Below are 6,264 nucleotides of genomic sequence, written 5' to 3' on the forward strand. Positions count from 1 at the left end.
TTTTGGATAATGTTTTTCATTTATATCCAAGTCTACCTCTACCATTTCTGGTTCTGACGAGATACCCATGAACCACAACACTAACCTGTGCAACATGGATACTGTGGAATCATTAGATTTCGTGGTGGCTCAATTTTCGGGGAATTCGTGGGTACCTCTCATCCACGAAATAACATCCTCCACGAATTGATAAATTAGGAAAATAAAGTCATATTTCCTTTTGTAGATGTATAAGAATACACGAAATTACCTCCCCACAAACCTGTAAAATTTCAGACATCTACGAAAATTGGCCCCCATGAAATTTAATGATTCCACAGTACATGTATTTGATAATGTTTTTTATTCTGCAGTAATAATATTTATTGTTTAAAAAAAAAAACGTAATGTAAAAAATCATAACTTCACACATTTAAATAGAGCCAAACAGCGACAACCAACATTGTTCTTATTCTAGCACATTTTCCCCATTTTTATAATTAAGCCTATTCTTAGAAATAAGCTATTTAAAATATTAGCCTTTACTTCCTTACTAAATATTTAAGTACTTAAAAGCCCGAGGCCCAATCCTGATAAAAATTTAAAATACTAGATTTTGTTATGTTTATTTTCAATATATCAATTGAATGCATATGTGTGCTATAATGATGTAAAAATACAAGCAAACCAATATTGTTCTGTCTCGATAGATGGAAAAGTTTCAGGTGGTCTAAGATTATCTGTTTTTGTATGTATGATAGCTTGTCATTCATTATTAGCATATCATAATCCACTGTGCCATTGTGTTGATAAAATTTGTGTAGCATCTTTCACAAGGAGAAAGCAAATGATGATTATACCTTCCCCCAACACTAAATTTTTGAAGAAAAAAAAAAATTCTCTACTCCCCAACAAAAAAGAATCAGCAAGACCAAATGGTGATACTTTGTAATGGTGAGCAAGAGTGATTCTACTAAACTTATAAAATACTGTAAATTCCTTCTTATACGCAAGTATTAATTAGTACTTAATTCCGCGATTCATCCGTTTTGCATCAGATCGAGAATATTATATCGCAAATGCCGAATTTTTATAGTAGTTTTATTAACCGGGTTTTCCAATGGAAAAATCCGGTTATTAAAATGGTGAAAATGGTGGGCGGGCGGGTGGGCGGATTGGCGGGCGGGCGGCTGCCAAAAGGGTACCCTCATTGTACGGATAACTCCTCCTACAGTTCTCAAGATAGGAAGTTGTTCTTTTGCAGATCAATTGTACATATATCAGAGGTGTGCATATTGCTAGGATTTTGATTTCTGATAATTTATCAAAAAAATACCAGCTTTTGAACTTAGTCATTTTTTGGCAAAATGTTGCATATAGGGTACCCTCATTGTACGGATAACTCCTCCTACAGTTCTGAAGATAGGAAGTTGTTCTTTTGCAGATCAATTGTACATATATCAGAGGTGTGCATATTGCTAGGATTTTGATTTCCGATAATTTATCGAAAAAATACCAGCTTTTGAACTTAGTCATTTTTTGGCAAAATGTTGCATATAGGGTACCCTCATTGTACGGATAACTCCTCCTACAGTTCTCAAGATAGGAAGTTGTTCTTTTGCAGATCAATTGTACATATATCAGAGGTGTGCATATTGCTAGGATTTTGATTTCCGATAATTTATGAAAAAAATACCAACTTTTGAACTTAGTCATTTTTTGGCAAAATATTGCATATAGGGTACCCTCATTGTACGGATAACTCCTCCTACAGTTCTCAAGATAGGAAGTTGTTCTTTTGCAGATCAATTGTACATATATCAGAGGTGTGCATATTGCTAGGATTTTGATTTCCGATAATTTATGAAAAAAATACCAACTTTTGAACTTGTCATTTTTTGGCAAAATATTGCATATAGGGTACCCTCATTGTACGGATAACTCCTCCTACAATTCTCAAGATAGGAAGTTGTTCTTTTGCAGATCAATTGTACATATATCAGAGGTGTGCATATTGCTAGGATTTTGATTTCCGATAATTTATGAAAAAAATACTAGCTTTAGAACTTAGTCATTTTTTGGCAAAATGTTGCATAAACATGTAGGGTACTCCATTTCACTGGATAAGGGTTGACATGGATTATGGATACAGTTTACATAAAAGAAAACCCGGTTTGCTGTCACATTGACAGCTTTTCACTTGTTTAGTTTACATCTGTCTGAAAAATAAAATTGAGATTTTAAAATCTGCAACGTTTGCTTTTCATGATTTTTTGCGTATTTATTCCTCCATTTAATTAGGAATTTACAGTATATAGTCCCAGACCTTAATTATCTTCTACTGTCAGTTTCTCGGAAGCAAGATCAGAATGAGCTTAGAAATTCATGACCTACTGTAGGTGAATCGGGGGATCAAGTGCAAAGTTGGGACACTATTGATTGTGTATTTATTCTTTTAAAAATCTTCTTGCTGTCTAGGTCACATGATCAAGCAGACAACCTATCAGTAGATCATGAGCAATAGTGCTTCTATCAAATTCTGAAATTTATTGCCTCATGATTAGGAGTTCTGGTGTTCAATGGAATTTTATTGATCTTAATAATATTTTAGCAAATTTGTGCGAGTTAATTTTTTTAAAATTTAAATTTTAAAAAGCTGGAAATCTAAGAAGCAACACAAGTACATGTACATGGTTAAAATGAGCATGGTGGTCTCTACCAGAATTGTCATTGGATGATGTAAAACATGATCCCCTGGGAAAAGAAGTAGGTACAGTTTCAATCATATTTTGCCCTGTTTTAGAGTGATTCGTATAGATATCACAAGAAATTGAAATGTAACGTTTATTTACACAATGATACCCATATATTAAGAATCTATATATAGTTACCAGATTAGACTTCCTTCAGTTTAATTGTGACGTCATAAAGTGCATTTTCCCATAATTTTCATAAAACTGAGCAGAAGACACCAATTCCTTAGTAGTTTTTTGAATAGAAAAATATTTCCGCAGCTGTCGCCCACAATGAAACTTGCATTATAACTTTTTCATGTGATATCACATAAAACATATTAATTTCGTTGTGGTCGACGGGTTCAGACACATTTTCCTCTACAATAAACTATGAGAAAATGTGCCATTTTTCATCATTTTTTACAAATTCTTAGAAATATGCAAAAATATTTAAGTTGTACCTATTTATTTATATACACACATGTTCAAGATGGTACATGTGTATTTTTATGAGATTTAAACAACTTTTGAATTTTAGGGCAAATATTGAAAGAAACTGTACCTTCTTCTTTACAAGAAATAAATATTTAGATTTTATTGTATTAATTTTTTATATGTGGTACCCTAATAGAACATCTAGAATATCTGACATAAAACATAGGTAATCACAGATTACAAAGCTCACCGAGACGAGACATCACCCTTATGAGATTTCACCTTTATGAGACCATCTTTATCATATTAAATGAAAATCATACTTTCAGATCTTGGATATTCATGGATTCTGTTTTGACACAATATCGTATATCATCTGTTAAAAAATTGTATGATAATCATATGTTTATATGTTAATCAATGCAATAATATAAAATTAAATATTGCATCCTTTCATATTTACAACATATATCATATAATATCATAAAATACCATAATAAACAATGATGAGATATGATATTGTAACGTATGATATGACATTGTATACGTTATTGTATTTGATCAAATAATACAATATCATAATATATAAAACAATGATATAGTATTATATTTCAATATCATATTACATAATACATCATAACATTGAAACATATGATATTATAATGTATAATATAGTATGATATTGTATAATACTGTATCATTTTTTATACATAATATGATATTGTATCATATGATACAATATAATTTGATACAACATTGTATCATATCAAATGATACAATTTTATGTGATAAAGTAAAATATTAAATAATACAATATTATATTATACATATGGTTTAATATGATACAATAATATATTATACAATATCATACAATACAATTTCATGTGATGTGATAATATATCATACTATAAACCAATATCATATTATACAATATCGTATGATACGATATTATATAATATAACAGTATCATATTATACAATTTCATGTGATATAATTCTCTATTACAGAAACTAATATCATATTATGCAAAATCGTATGATACAATATTATAGAATATACAATATAGTATCAATATACAATATTATATTTTGCAATATCTGATGTAATAGTATCATGTGATTAGATAATAAACTAATAATACAATATAATATTTTACAATATTGTATCATAATATACAATACAAACATAATGATATCATGATGCAATATCATTACATAAAATATCAAAAAAAATTATACAATATCATATCGTATCATATAACTTTTTATAATTTTACATATGATATTATATTGTATCATATTAAACAATATTGTTTCATACCATACAATACTATATCATAGGAATCATGTTATATCATTTATCAACGAACACATCTATCTATCGAGCAGGTTTGAGTGAGGTAGGAGATTTCTTTAGCATCCTTGATATAAATGGAGATCAGGCTTTGCATCTGAAGCAACCTCTGCGTTTCATTTATAATATAGTTCAATCAACTATGCAAGCTATCATCTATAAAATATTGACCTGTTCCAAAAAAACTAAACCTCATCCAGCATCCGAAACCTATGGCTCAGATTCAGCATTCAAGCGTGTCAGGTGCATCAGTATACATAAGACGCATCTCCATGCAAGTTTGGTGAAGTTCAGACCAGTTATAACTAAGATATCATCATCAGAGGGCACTAGCAATTAAAACCTTAACCTGCTCCAGCATCTGCAACCTATGGCTCAGATTCAACATCCATGCCTGTCAGGTGCATCTGTATCATAAGACACACCATCCATTCAAGTTTGGTGAAGTTAAGACCTGTAATAACTAAGATATATTTTTTAGCATCCTTGATAATGGAGATCAAGCTCTGCATCTGAAGCTTCCTCTGTGATTCATTCATACTACAGTTTAATCAACTATGCAAGTTTGAAAAAGTACTATTATCTATTTAACATGTGACCTGTTCCAAAAAACTTAACCATATCCAGCATCTGAAACCTATGGCTCAGATTCTGCATTCAAACCTGTCAGGTGCATCAGTATCATAAGACGCACCATCCATGGAAGTCTGGTGAAGTACGGACCAGCAGTAACTAAGATATAATCATCAGAGGGCACCTGCAACAAAAACTTTAACCAGCTCTAAAAACCTTAACCTCCTCCAGCATCCGAAACCTATAGCTCAGATTCAGCACTCAAGCCTGTCTGGTGCATCAGTATCATAAGACACACCATCCATGCAAGTTTGGTGAAGTACGGACCAGCAGTAACTTAGATATTGCTATCAAAGGGCACCTGCAACAAAAACTTTAACCAGCTGAAAAAACCTTAACCTCCTCCAGCATCAGAAACCTATAGCTCAGATTCAGCACTCAAGCCTGTCTGGTGCATCAGTATCATAAGACACACCATCCAAGCAAGTTTGGTGAAGTACAGACCTGCAGTAACTTAGATATTGCTATCAAAGGGCACCTGCAACAAAAACTTTAACCTGGTCCAACAACCTTAACCTCCTCCAGCATCTGAAATTTAGGACTCAAATTCAGCATCCAAGTCTTTCAAGTCCATAAGTAGGTCCAGATGCATCATCCATGCAAGTTTGGTGAAGATAGGACAAGTAATAGCTTAGATACAGGACCTGCAACAAAAACTTTAACCAGGTCCGGACGCCGACGCCGACGCCGACACCGACGCCGACGCCGAGGGTATAGCATAAGCTCCCCCTGACTTCGTCTCGGTGAGCTAAAAAGGTTTCAGGAAAATATGCACAAGCAGTTAATTATGGTAGGGGTACACTAAGTACATACAACTCCCACAGACAGCACTGGTTCCATGATATTTGAAATAAATAATAGAAAAATCAAGTTAGCCTTCCCAATTACAATTGTCTGTTATAAAATGTTTACCTGTAGTGAATGCGCTTGACTTTTTAAAATGTTACTCATCTGTACATGTAATATGTCTGGAATTTACATTCTGATAAACATGTTTTGATTGTATAAGCCGCATTTTCTTCTTTTTTTTTTCTACATAATACATATTACTGGTATATGCAGATTGTATTTTCATCCATTTTTATTTCCATTTGCTGATCGAGGTTTTCCTCAACACGAACATTTGGAG

This window comes from Magallana gigas, chromosome 3 (genome assembly GCF_963853765.1).
Source record: "Magallana gigas chromosome 3, xbMagGiga1.1, whole genome shotgun sequence".
Classification (NCBI taxonomy): Eukaryota; Metazoa; Mollusca; class Bivalvia; order Ostreida; family Ostreidae; genus Magallana; species Magallana gigas.